The sequence below is a fragment of the Ctenopharyngodon idella genome, chromosome 7 (assembly GCF_019924925.1).
Source record: "Ctenopharyngodon idella isolate HZGC_01 chromosome 7, HZGC01, whole genome shotgun sequence".
Lineage (NCBI taxonomy): Eukaryota > Metazoa > Chordata > Actinopteri > Cypriniformes > Xenocyprididae > Ctenopharyngodon > Ctenopharyngodon idella.
Window position 1 is genome coordinate 5,444,113 of NC_067226.1, and position 15,028 is coordinate 5,459,140.

At 37.5% G+C, this 15,028-nt stretch overlaps 1 protein-coding gene across 2 annotated transcripts in view; it reads left to right on the forward strand.

Moving 5' to 3' along the window:
* The first annotated feature begins 2,255 nt into the window (after positions 1–2,255).
* The window catches only part of ccdc102a (coiled-coil domain containing 102A), a 78,942-nt gene continuing 66,169 nt past the window's right edge, over positions 2,256–15,028 (forward strand). The window contains exon 1 of one of the 2 annotated variants that reach the window (XM_051899044.1): positions 2,256–2,451. The gene's annotated coding sequence lies outside the window, so the exon portion shown is untranslated. Of the gene's footprint in view, positions 2,452–4,742; positions 4,995–15,028 lie in introns of those variants that run through there. The other variant, XM_051899045.1, reaches the window with a different exon arrangement.

Here is a 15,028-nt window from a genome sequence, read left to right on the forward strand (position 1 = left end):
AGCAACATTCTGGCGGTGCACTTACAGTACACGCGTACTCTTCTGATGACAAAATTCAGATTAACTGTTCGGCCAAGATCCATGTTGGTAATGCAGACTGTATGAAGAGTTTAGAAAATGTGGCTTCAGTATTGATCAATGCTTGTTAGGAATTGAAAAAAAAAAAAACTGTAAACACAAAACCACATCTTCAAACTACATTCACATAACCCCTGACTCTGGCAAAATCAAACAATCGGCTCAAAATCATTTAATCTGTACTCAAAATCTAACAAAGTTTTAGGATCATACACATAGCCAGTCAATATAAACACTACATAAAAAATGGAGAACACAGCATCCAGAGCATGTAGTTACAGAAATAATTTAAACAAAGTTTGCAATTACATAAAAAAGTATAGTACTTGCAAATAAGGTGAATATATTGTATGTCCTGCAAGTATAGTATTGTATTGTATTAAATACTATATAGTATTGAATGTTTGTACATGCAGGACTTGCATACTGTAAAAATACAGTTCTGTCATGACAGCTCTCGGAGAGATTGGCATGGTAATGCATATGGCGATGTAACGTATTTGGTCTTGGCGGAATAGATCTGCTACGCTGCTGCTCTTTCTCGTCCTCTTCCTCCTTGTCCACCACCTCTTACACACTCTTCCTCCTCTGCCTCTCAGATTGTATCCATCCATTGTTCGTATAAACATTCAGTGCACCTGTGTCACCTGTGCACTCTGAGCTGGCTTATATTTTGTACAGTTTGTTTGATCACATCATTAGAAGCAAGCGTGAACAATTTTGAGTCGTTGTGTGTAAACAATGACAACTGTGTTGTAGTTGTGTTTAACTTTCGCCACTTATGTTTACCGTTTTGCAACACAAGAGCATCACAGTGCGAAATGTGTTTTAGTGAGTGAGAATGTGTTTAGAGTTTTGCAAATAGATTGCATGATATTTGCAAATGGTGTCTAGCTGCCTGAACTTGTTTAAAATTTGGTTTAGGCTGTTGTAAAGTACGTTCAGAAGTGGTAGATTCATATGGGGTTATGATTGTGGTCAGCTCATTTATTACTGAGGATATGGCTCCCCCTAGAGGACTTTTTTCCCCCCCCTTCACCATGTTTTCCTATAGGCCTAGATATACCGATGCATATTGCTACTTTTGTCAGTTTACAAATTGATACCCAACAGGTGCCCATATGATAACTGCTATCCCCCTTGTATGTGTTCTGACGATGTGAATGAATGTTTCTTTGCTTTTAAATTGCTTTAATTTCCCTCAAATACTGTTCTTTCTACAAAAATGTACGTTCCACCCATTCTCTGGTGACTTGCTCTAAATGAATCCAGTCTCACTGACAGACTTTCTCCCTCTGCTACCAATTACATTGCTCTTTACACCCCTTCTGTCTCACACCATATCCAGTAGGGGGTGAATTTCAGAACACAGACAGGCCCCTCTTGATGATGATAGGATAGAGAAAGATGCAGCTGCTTTGGCAGGAGGCCGTATCTACTGCCTGCACAGTTTGTTCATGGGTAATCTACGCTGCCACTATTAATCAGTTAAAAAAAAACCTTTAGCTTTGGAACCGGTGCTCATGTTTGTGGTGCTGAAGCTAAATAGATTCAAAAACAGTGTTGTTTTGTTACAGGCTGAGGTCATAAAATGTGTCTGAACTCTGTTACATTTTTTGTTTGTGTTGAATGAACAGACAAAATGTATACCTTGATGTAAGTTGCTTTAAAAAATATAATACAAACAACAAAATCTGCATCACAATACATATAACTCTCCTTCCACATGTACACAATCATTGTGCCCACATAACACATGCTTTAAAAAAGGTTCAATGGGATTTTATATATAGAACCTTGTTTATTGCATACCCATGGCATTGAAACTATGGTTAAAAAAGTCATATTAACACTATAAAGCCTGCTGTATATTATATGATAGATGAATGCCTCTAAATTACAAACATCAAAACTTTGCTGAAAAACTGGTTGTACACAATCTTCTATGTATCTTTGGCCCTCTCATTGGAAAGTTCTGACTATTATTTCATTTCAGGAGTTAATCTTATTCATTAAATGCAGTTTTTGTACAATTAACTGTAGTAACTATGGTATTTTTGGCATAAACTATGTAACATTGTTACATTTCTGTAAGGCGCTGTCAGTTTTCTCAAATATTTTGGCAAAACAGGTTATATGGTGTTGACAAAATGCTTCCAGGCTGGAAGTTTGGTGACGGTGAAGGCGCCGCCTCCGCTCTGTTCTGTTATCCCTCCCCTTCCATCCTCCGCTTCACATTGCTCTTTCCTTCGGTGGGAAAATTCCTGCTGGAACATCCACGGTGGATTTGAACTCGGGAATTGTAGTGGAAAAGCAGTAATCTCCAAAACACGCCGGAGGATTTTCTCGTATGTTCTTCCTCGTATTGTTCAGGTATGTGCACGTTCTAATGGATCATGGCATGATCAGAGATGTATTGTTGTGAATTATCCGAACAGCAGCGGTGTCGAGTGACATTCAACACGACACAAATGTGCACGCAGACGTCGTTGTGGACACGCTGAACTTCCCAAATTTACAGTTTACCCGTGAATTGCTACACTGTTTACCCTGAAGCCGATGTGTTGCTGTTCCAAACAGTATCTCGTTACGTTGAGTCACGTCGTTGGAAATGTAGTTACTATATCCTGTGTGAAAAAGAACTCTTATGGAAAAGGTGAAATAGAAAAGTTTATGGAGGTTTCATTGTCGTTAGTCGTACTGTTTACTGTTTTTGTAACAGACTTTATATTGAACTTAAAAAAAGCAAGTGAGTGATACATAAGCTTAAAACTGACTCTGAATATAAGTTACAGTTGCACTATTTGCTCTGTTTGGAACAAAGTCCACTTCCTTTGCAAGCCATAGTCATTCATTCATGTTGTATGGCATGTTACAGACTTAAATATAACCCAGTAACTCAAAGCCATTCAAATGTAGACATTCGAGGGGTTGTGGATGTGGTTTTTAATATGCTTTTCTGAAAGAATTCATAATATATTAAGTTTCTTATGGCCTTTAATGCACTTCTCTCCCTCTGTCAAACTTACAGTAGGCCTACATATCTTGGCTAATGACAGTTGAAAAACAGGGCTTTTAAGACCATGACATCTGTTTTCCTCTGGGCTGGGTTGTCCCCTTTAACGCCCAGTTGTAAAACAGGTAAAGAATAAAAAGGGGGCTTCCTCTACACAGAAACAGTGTTAATTGGAGGTCACACAAGTTCAATAAAACCACAGCCGGGCTCACTTTTTCCACACTCGAAATAGCAAATCCGTGACCACAGAGAAATACATTTTGGTGATATATCCCCTAATAGCTGTCAGAGGAGTTTATCTGACTAATTTATAGTTACCCAAGAAAGAATATTGATTTGCTTCCTAAAAACACACACATGCGCCCGAAATGATGATTTGTAAATTACATGAGGTAAGAGTTGGAGAAATATGGCATTAATTGTATGTTTGGGACCGAAGTTTTACATTGATTTTTTTTTTTTCTTGTGTCTGTCTTCATGTTTTTTTGTTCAACTTTTTTTAAAGGAACGTTCTAGAATCCCACATCTGGAGCACTCTGGTCGCCCACAGATGTAGTGATTTCATCTTTCTCCTCTGCATCACTGCATGAAAAGAGGAACAGTCAAGGCCACACTGAGCCTGGCCCTGTGGCCGCCCTAACCACGACCATCCCAACTGCAGTCGCAATGACCAGTTATGTTGTCAGGACCAGATTGAGTTTGAATATAGTTTGTCAGTTCCAAGGACATTGGGCTTGGTGCATAAAATGTCCCTCTGTCTTCGGATTTCCTTCAGAATAGTTCACCCAAAATTCACATTTTATCATTGTTTTTATCATTCCAAACCTGCATTACTTTCTTCTGTGAAACAAATAATTAATATTTTAAGAATCTTCACACGTTAAGCTCCAAGAATTTACACTAAAAGCACCATAAAAATATTCCATGCAGTATTTCCCAATATTTTTATATTACATGTCTTTGATCAAGCTATCTTAGTGTGAGAAACATATTTATGTCATTAATCAATGACGGTGTTCCTCTCCAGTGAGTTGTTAAGGCCACAACTGCCGTGACAGGATCATTTGTTCGTAAACAAGTCATTGGTTCTTAATTGTGACTTAAATTTCAATCTTCTACTCTGACGAATCTGACGTGAGGCTTTAGAAGACTTGGAATTCAACACACAAGTTGTGTGGACTATTTTATTTATATATTTATTTTTTTGTCATTCTTGGCTCTTAACAGATGAAATGCTCTATGAATTGCTATTTTATATTACTCATGCTATTTTGTCTTAATAAATAAACTAAAATTAAACTAAACATTTAAATCAGTCACTTTAAATGCTACAAGTGAATTTATGCATCACAAAATTAAAATGTACATAATGAGAAAATTGATATTCATTTTACACTTGCCTGCAAAGATAATCTACTTGTAAAAATAGGGGAAATGAGCACCAATTAAATATCCAACATTGGCCAATAACCATTGTGGTAACATTACATGGAATTATGCTTCCCTGTTTTATGTTTCACTGAAAAATAACAGCAGGCAAATTTGAAACAACATGAGCATGAATAAATAATGACAGAATTGTCAATTTGGGTGAGCTATTCCTTTTAAGATCAAAACAGCACAGAAAACCAGCAGTGCTTCTGTAATGGAGATTTTTCTGTATTCAGGTGTGTCGATGGCCTTCATCAGCTTGATTTAATTACACATCTTGTTTTGGTCTGGAGGTCAGACCTGCCAGACTCCCCCTCCCTTTCAACTGTCAACCTGGCAGTGGTCAGCAGATGGTGGATTGCTTTGTGAAATACCTCCGTAAGCCACCGAGCCTCCCTCCTTCTCAAGGAATTCGCTTCACTGATGGTAGTGCACCAAGCATTGAGGCAGCTAGCCAGACAGATGGAAGGTGAAAAAGCACTATTGCCCCTTCTGCATTTCTTTTCACTGAAAAGAGACCAACTCATGTGAGTGGTTGCTATGGCGACCTCGCATTTTTAGACCACTCTGACCCATCTGCTGCACGTAGACTGAGAAAGCGGGAGAACAAGAGCGGTAGTGATCTTCATATAGGGTTTTGTGTACGTGCTCCTGTTTGCTTTTTGATTGTGAGAAGCCGCTCTTTGTCTCACGTACGAAAACCACATCCTTGTTTTTGTTTCAAGAGCAGTACTTTTTCATGTTGTGTAGCTAAATCAAACTGGTGGTGTTTTATATGGTAATTTATTGATATTATTTTCATTATTTGTATTTTATGCTGTCAGGTTTTCTTTGTCTGAGAGCTTTCACAAAGAGAGCTTCTCTAGCTTGCATGCTGAATAGACAGTGTACAGTCATTGCCTGTTACAAGCATTCTGGTGGTCCACACACTCCCCTAACCTCACCTTTAAAATCTCCTCGCTCTTTTTTTTTTTTTTTTTTTTTCCTGCTTCCCAGTCTCCTACTCCCTCTTTCATGGGCTGTAATCGGTTGTGATAGTTTTGGAACGCAGGCTCTGACTGAAATGTTTCTGTTTCACACAGTTCAGGCATGTGTAGACAGAATTAAATGGCTACAGAAAATCTGGTCCTCCTAAATGATTGATTAATCTTTGAATATGAAATACAAACTCTCTGATAACAGATCCACAGGAAACCGAAATGCGGTCTTCGAAGTAGAGCTTATTGTCCTACAATCTGACAGCCCTCCTGAGGTACCTCACACCCCCACTGTGATAATTAAGGCCAACTCTAAGGTCTGTGTGACCGCAGAACTTTTATGTGGCCTCTTGACAATCCTTAGCATCAGATAAAGTTTCATATTCTCTGGCTGTTTTATAAAGTCAAGTTGAGGGTCAGGATTGATCTGTGTAAGCTCCTAATTGGAAGTGACAGGCAAGCTCATGATTTGCATTCCTGTGATGAGGTTTGGTGTGATTAGTACATTTGTGCTGTTGAAGCCTCAAAAGTTTATGAAAGTCAAGATTTTTTTTTTTTTTTTACACTTCTATTGCACTTTTTTTTTTTCTGTGTATTTGACTTAAATCGAAGCTCATTTTATCTGCAGAGGCAGCAGACACAACAATGCATGATTAGCACTTTTGAAAGTTTATTGGTTGGAAAACATCTGCTAAGTCAGTATTAAATGGCAGCATGTTGTGCTTGCCTTTGGTCTTAAGGCCTGATGAAACAAGTGAATGGTAGTTTGTGTTATTTTTAGAAAGTTTTTAAATATATTTTGCATATTTGTGAAACATTTATGCATGCTTCCAATTAATTCATGGATATTATATTTTTGGGAGTCACAACATTATATTTATAGGCAGGTTTGTTAAAATAATTTTATTCTAAGATTTTTTTTTTTCTATGAAAAAATTATAGATTAAAAGATTATTCCAAATGACTTAAGATTTTCTTTTCAATATTTTTTTTTTTAGTGAGACTTTTTTTTCTGGATGTGGTAAAATTGCGCACCATATTTTTTTGTATGGGTTTTTCCACCATTGGACTTATTCGCTTCATTTAGTTAAAATAAACATTTAGCCAAAAACATCTATGAATGATTTGTCTCCTACATTTGCAGTATTGTATATTTCAAGAGCTTAAATCTGTTCCACAGTGATTGATGTTTTTTTTTTGTTTTGTTTTTTATTCTTATATGAATAACTCCTAATAATGTGGATTAATTAAAGGAATTAAAGGAGCCTTAGAATTCTTAAGTCAGACTGGCTTTTCACTGGGAAGTGACTGGCTTTAGTATTGGATATCCATGGAATGGGAGGATAAGTTCTGTCAGCTCTGAATTTGATGCATGGGATTTGGATTAGGATCTGCGATAAGAAACACTGCATTCTCACATATTGTCGCCAGATACCTTGACTCTCTATTTTTCTTTCTTTCTTTTTTCCACCCTAATTTATGCGTGTGGAGATTCTTAGAGAATGAATGTTCTATTAAGAATTGCCTCATTCATGCATGAAGAGTGTTGTGTCCTGTTATGAACCAGCACTCGAGTTAATAATTGCACCAATATTCTTCCCTCATTACAACTTTATGCTCCATATCACTGGTGACGTCTTGACATATTGCAATATCCACTGGTTTTGCATTGGTCTGCAAACTGTTCAGATAAGCATTGGGCAAGCATAGTGTGTTTGCACACAGCTAATGTTTTTTCAGCCTTTTTTTTTTTCCTTATGTTTCTGTTCTTTTGTCACTTCTCCAGCTGTGTCTCTGGACTGTATATTATGGTGGTGACCTCAGTGCTAAAGTTAAGCCTGGTCAAGACCACACTAGCTGTTCAGAAAGACATGTGGGAAAAGCAGTTGTTCGTAGTTTATTTGTTTGACTCACAGCTCCTTACACATTCATCAGTTTGAAGTTCTCAATGAGACCTTTAAAATCATGTTAATGGGACAAAAAAAAAATCAAACTGATTGTATTTTTTCTGATTGCTGTTGTTTACCTGGATCTGTGTGTTGTATCGCAGGCATTCTTGATAAAGATCTTTGGCACTTTTAAGTTGGAGCTCTAGGAAGGAAGTCTGATAGAATAGGGGTTAGAGTCAAAAGGATGTTGTCTCAGGGGCCCATGACGACCCCCCTTACTCTCCTTACTGTAGAAACAACTGTTCAGGCCGCCTTCAGAGTGCTTATAAGTCACCTTTTGGCCCTGCAGCAGGGGCCAGTCGAGCTGGGAATAAATGCACTACATCATTGGATATTCTGTGCCTTCCTGTGGCCAATTAGCTTGCACCCCAGGCCCATAAGCAGTCTGCCAGATGCACCATAGCAGTGGTCTGTGGCTTTGAGAGGGAAGGGCTGTGGCATACAGTCTGTGAGTGGTTATTAGAGAGGCCCCTCTCTGAGTCCACACAAGCCTAGAGATTTGCTGCTTGCCCTTCATTTAGACTACAGCTGGAATTGGGCCCCTCAAAGACTGTAAAGCTAAAGAATTTGGATGTCTCGATAAAATATTGTCCAAACTTTTCAGGCCACTTCAGGTCCCACTTTAAAGGGGACCTATTATGCAAAATTCACTTTTGCATGGTATTTGGACATAAATGTGTGTTGGCAGTGTGTACACAACCACCCTATAGTGATCCACCCACTCCTTTTTTTAAATTTATTTATTTTTTAAATCCCCATAAATCATAAGCAGTGTCTCCCAACGACCTGTTTTCAGCCATGGTGCTAATGTGACATCACATTAGCCACAGGCCCCGCCCACGACCGCTGACTGACAGTCCTGCATTACCATAGTTACGCTGTCCGCCATTTTCTCAGCGCTCGAGCAGCTGTAGACAACAATGTCTAGTAAGTAATCGAGATATTTTGTTGTTGGATGTAAGAGTGTACATAACCGTCTTCATTTACCTACATCTGAGCTGCTGAATGCAGTGGATTAGTTTTATTTTTGAAGGGAATGCACCACAGATCTTATATACACATGCGATTTTCTGTAACATTGCCTTCTATTTACGTTCACAGACATAACTGACTGTTTATGTGAACTGTGTGTGTATTTGACAGTTTAAACAAGACAAAAAATGTGAAAGAGAAGATACTCGCGAGACTTGACGTCTGACAGCCAGCTGTCTGTGTGTGTGCGCTTCAGATAAGTGCGCTCAGAAAACGATCCAAAAACACGTGTAGTCTGTATACTTCATAAATGCATCTTCATTTGTATTGAGTCTCTCCAACAGTGTGTAGCTTTAGCCCCGTTAGCCGTGCATCGCGCTATCAAAATCATTCAGAATCGAATTTTAGCAAACATCCACAAAATACATGCCACACCTATGTTATATGCTGCATCAAGAACAGTTTAATGATCCATTTTGTGAGTTATATTTGCTGTGTACGCTTGTGTATTATGTATGCCTCAGTGTATTGGAATGATGAGCGAGCTTGGGGGCGGGGAGCACGAACTCATTTGCATTTAAAGCAACCCACCCACAAAAACGGCTTGATTTTGCTCACACCCAAATCGGGGCAAATTTGACAAGCTATAATAAATGATCTGTGGGGTATTTTGAGCTGAAACTTCACAGACACATTCTGGGGACACCAGAGAATTATATTACGTCTTGTCAAAAGGGGCATAATAGGTCACCTTTAAACAAGAGCCAGAGCAAATACTTTATATAGAAACAGTACAGAAACAAACTATTTGTGAAATAAGATACTGGTAACACTTGTGCGGACTTTCTGTATCATAGCAAGCAAAGCGTCAACTGGAAAAAAACGCTGCGCTGCCTAAGCGCTCTCAAGTGCCCACAGCTAGGCGTTTTTAGCAGAGCGCCTAGCGTTTTCAGGTGGCTAAAAATGCTTTGGTGGACACACGGCCTAATAGTATAATTTACCCAAAAATTCTCTGACTGACTTTCTTCTGTAGAACACGAAGATATTTGGAAAAATATCTGTAATGGAAGTCAGTGAGGTCCAAAACAACACTGGACCCCACTGACTTTTATTACATGGACATTTTTTAAAAATATCTTCCTTTGTGTTTTACAGAAGAAAGAAAGTCTGAGAATTTTTTTCATTGTTCATTGACAAAAAAAAAAAAACAGTTGAAATGTACTTCAAAATATCATCTGTGTTCCACAGAAGAAAGTCACACAGGTTTGAAAACAACACGAAGGTGAGTAAATGACACAATTTTCTTTTTTTTTGGGTGAACTTTCCCTTTAAGTTCAAGTCAGAACTCAAACCATACGTTTTGCAGGCATTCTTTAATATTTTGCCAGATACTGAGTATGATTATCATACTTTAAGAGGGTTTTGAAGGCTTCGGCCTTGACTGGACGATATCTGGATTGGGACTGGCAGATATTGCGCACACTCATAAATGTTAGAACACTTTTGTATTGTTCCGTTGTACCGCTGAGCATAGATGAGAAAACCATGACAAGGCTTTATTTTGTGCTGCCATCAGCTCTAGCTTTAATAGTTGTATTAGGAGTGCTGTTCCTTTAGATACGATCATCTTAAAGTCCCAAAGGTGTCTTCAGATTTCTTTTCAGTTGCTTTGTGGTTGTCTGGTTTAAAGCCAGCTGTCCATTGAGATCACTGCTGCTTTAGCTTGGCAGTACGGCACTTCGATTGTGATTCCCACGGAACCGGACCTCAAGGAAGAAGATTAATGTTAACTATCATGTAAGATTCAAAAAGACAAAGTCACTCTTTCTCTCCATAGCTCAATGGAATGAGTCTTTTTCTTGGGAGTGCACATCACACTCCTTGGTCTTGTAGTTTCTCTGTTAGGCCATTAGCTGAGATATTTACAGTGCTTTTATGGTTAGTCACAGATGCAGCGCAGTCATTGTTGATTAGTCACGTCGGCGCACAGACATGAGTCTGCATACTTTTTAAGTTGACCAGCAAATTGCATAAACATGCCTAATAGTTATTGCACATTTTATGTTTAAAGTTCCTGTCCTACATTCTGAACATTTTTTTAAATGAAGAAGCAAGACAGATGATTTTGAAGAGATAGTCCACCCAAAAATGAAAATTCTGTCATATACTCTAAAGTTGTTCCATTATACTTTTGTCCATCTTCTAAACACAAGTGAAGATAAGCCCAAGCTTTATAATGGCAGTGCACAGAAACCACCTGTTTGAAACTCAAGAAGGTGCATCCATCCATCATAAATGTACTCCACACAGCTCCGGGGGATTAATAGAGGCCTTCTGAAGTGAAGTGATGTGTGTGTGTGTGTGTGTGTGTGTGTGTGTGTGTGTGTGTGTGTGTGTGTGTGTGTAAGAAAAATATCCATATTTAACACGTTATAAAATAAAATAACTAGCTTCCGCTAGCCCGCCTTCAGTATTCAACTTACGAAGAAAGTCTCGCAGTTCAAAACTCTTACGCTATGTCCTACACCTTCCATATTCAACTTATGAAACAAGCATAACTGACGCAACATCAGTTACACTTTTTTTCATAAGTTGAATATGGAAGGTGGTCTGGCGGAAGTTAGTTATTTTACTTTATAACTAGGGCTGCACAATAAATCGCAATTTATCGCAAATTTTATCACATGCGATTTGGCAAAAGCTGCGATTATTTTATGCGCAGCTTGTCAGAGCTGTACGGCTCTGTAATCAGTAGTAAATGTTTCTCCATCTGAAAGCCAGAGGACGCTCTTGCGCAGAAACTCAAAATATGACCTGCCGTAGAAGTAGATAACACACGTCATTCCCAAGCGGCAACCTCCCCCAGTTTCTCTTGAAGCCAATTTGGAAGTGACTTAAACTGCAATTCACCGACTGGCCGCTAGGGACAGGCTCCAAAAGAGAGCAGAATCTCATTGACCCCTATGTTAAAATGCCCAACTTTACAGCAGAAAAAAACGTTTATAGCCTGGTACAAATTGTCATCCGTTTAAATTATATTAAGCCTTAAAGTTCTGCATAATTAAGGGCATGGTCACTTGAGTGACAGGTAGATTGCCGCTGCTGTCTGCGAGCCGTCATGTTACCTCAGCTAATTCCAGCCGCTGAATTTGGCGTCTCTGCCGTGTTTGTGCTTTTTTTCGGGATTAGCCATACTTCATTGACAAGCTGCACATAAAAAAAATAATCGCAGCCTTTGCAATCGCACTAAGAATTTAAGCACGATTTCAATGGTATTTTTTGTATTGTGCGATAAATTGTGCAGCCCTATTTATAATGTTAAATATTAATATTTTTCTTGCACAAACAAATCGCTTCACTTCAGAAGACTTTTATTAACCTGCCGGAGCCATGTGGAATACATTTATGATGGATGGATGCATTTTTTTTTTTTTTTGAGCTTCAAACCAGTGGTTTCCGTGCACTGCTATTATAAAGCTTTGGAGCATCAGTATATTTATTAATATAACTCTGATTGTATTCATCTGATAGAAGGAAGACATACACACCTAGGATGGCTTGAGGTTAAATCATGGGGTATTTTTCATTTTAAAGTGAACTAATCCTTTAATCTAAGTCTTCTGAAGAGACACAATCACTTTATATGATGAACAGATTTCATTTATGGAAGCTCAACCGTACTTGCGTGGTGTTCGAGAACAAACCTCATTGGTTCTCGCATATCAAGCAAACACATTTAAGCTTCTGTTTACAATATTTGATATGCTTTATGTATGTGCGTTGATCAGTGTTTATTTGAAAGTCTTAAGGGTTTGGAATGACATGAGGGTGAATAAACGATGACAAAATTTACGTTTTTATTGGTGAACTATCCCTTTAAGTAAAGAAAAAACATTGTCAGTCTGAGAACAGTCCCCTATGGGAAGGGGTTTTCCCAGGATGTGCTGTCAGAAGTTGATGGACTTTGCTTATGTGCTCAAATGTTATGTCTGTTTTGATGGTTTTACCCCCATAAACTTTCCATTGCATATTGTGATGTGACCTCCAACCTGCTGCTTTGCCTGGACAATTAATCTGATTGGTCGGTCAAACAGTCTGCCTTATGTTTTATCATTTTTCACTTTGTGTATTTAAACACCAAAGCATCTAGAAACAATGTGTTCCTTCTGTCTAAAATTAACATACATTATGAGTGTGTTTATAGCGCTCTGTCCTTTAATCAAAGGAAAGTATGTGAGAGAAATGGGGGTGTTTGTTTTCTTTCTGGCGGATGGACTCTCCTGATGGCTTTTGTGTTCTCTGGCTGAACCACAGAATGATTTAGATGATTTAGTCTATTTTGTTTCTCCATTCATAACCAGAGCTCTCTTCAGTGGTTGGATGATTATTAAGAAACATGTAAGTTAATATACCTCCCTATTATCCTTATTTAAATGACCTTAAATAGCTTAATTGTCTCAAGATGTCTGCAGTTAAAAAAATCAGTATAGCATTACAATATTTTTAGATCATACAATATTTGGTAACAAATTTTAGGTATTATTTACATCTTTACCTACCACAGGCATCAAGTGGAATCTTTTAATGTTGTGCGTATGTGTGGTTGTGCTGTTGTGTTGTGGTGTATCGTGTTCCTCATCTGATCCTCATTAGAGGTGGGGAACATGAGGAGTCTGTCTGCGGGACTGTAGACGGTCTCATCCTCTCTGCATGTCTCTTAGTATGGAATCCCAAGTCTGCCAAAATTAAAAATAAATAAATACATAAATAAATATACAAAGAAATGTAAAAAAGCAAAAATAAATATATAAATAAATATACATAGAAAAGCAAAAAAAAACAAAAATAAATAATTATTTATACATTTCCTTAATGTATATATTTATTTTTTTCCACATTTATTTATTTTTTCTTTTATTTATACATTTCGATTTTTATTTAGTTCCACATTTATTTATTTATTTCCATATTTGTTCATTTCCACATTTATTCATTTCTACATTTCTTTTTCTACATTTCTTTATTTTTACATTTATGTATTTTTACATTTCTTTGTCCGTAGGGTAATGAGGAGGGCGTGGTTTACCACAGACATAGCAATCGAGCTCAGAGTAGGCGAGGGCGAAACGTTGAGGCCACAGTGACACCTTGTGGTGTTCCCGAAATACAAGAAGTGTACTGATGTTGATACTGGGATGAATGATCTGGATAGGTAATATCACCCTAACTGTACTGTGTGACATGGATAGGCTACTCTTTATTTCGGACAGGGTCTGTAGAACATCGTCTAGTCTGGATTTGTACAATGTCCTGCGCTGGCAAACATGAACAGCAACATCTTCAACAGATCTGATAACAGGGATTTTGAAATGGAAGCGCTTGTTATTTCCCATTATTAATCATTTGAATGAGATTCGGACACCGTCAGAACACGTAAAGGATCGAAGCAGCGCACATATAGGCTACAGTGAAGTCGACGCAAGCATATTGATCAATGCATTTGAAACGAGACTACAAATTCACTTCACATTCATATTTCCTACTTTTACATGCTCAACGCTTAAAATACTACGCATATTTCAAAGATCCAAAATAGAACGAGGCATCGGTTACAGTAGAACATTTTGTCGCGTCGCGTCTCCCCTCGTGGGGACATTCTAAAACGCTTAACGTGAAAAACTCTTAACGTGGCTTAATGTTCTAAGACAGTGATTTTTAAAAAAACGTTGAGATCATATTCAGGGCTCACCTGATTTTTTTGTAAATATACTTTATTAGTATGACGTTTAGTGAGTTTGGTTTTTTAAAATCACTGTCTTAGTACATTAAGTACAGCACAGTACAGTTAGGGTGATATTACTTAACCCGTGATATAAGATTTTGACCATACTACCTATCCAAATCATTCATCCCAGTATCAACGTCAGTAGGCTACACTTCTTGTATTTCAGGCACACCACAAGGTGTCACTGTGGCCTCAACGCTTTGCTCTCGCCCACTCTGAGCTCGATTGCTATGTCTGAGGTAAACCACGCCTCATTACCCTACGGACAAAGAAATGTAAAAATAAATAAATGTAGAAATAAAGAAATGTAGAAATGAATAAATGTGGAAATGAACAAATGTAGAAATAAAGAAATGTAGAACAGAATAAATGTGGAAATGAACAAATATGGAAATAAATAAATGTAGAAATAAATAAAAATCGAAATGAATAAATGTGTAAATAAATAAAAGAAAAAATAAATAAATGTGGAAAAAATAAATATATACATAAATAAGGAAATGTATAAATAATTATTATTTATTTTAGTTTTTTTGCTTTTCTATGTATATTTATTTATTTATTTATTTATTTTTGCTTTTTTACATTTCTTTGTATATTTATTTAAGTATTTATTTATTTTTAATTTTGGCAGACTTGGGATTTCATATCTTAGCCTTATGTTGCACTGTACTACAAAAGAAATGACTTGGACCCAAACAGATTACCTTCATAATCCCTTTGTGTTGCTGTGAGTGTCAATTGTTTGTCGGTTTGTTTTATGAGTTTGAAACCATAAGAGAGGTCAAAAAGCCTCTTTTGTGACTAAACTCTTCCTTTT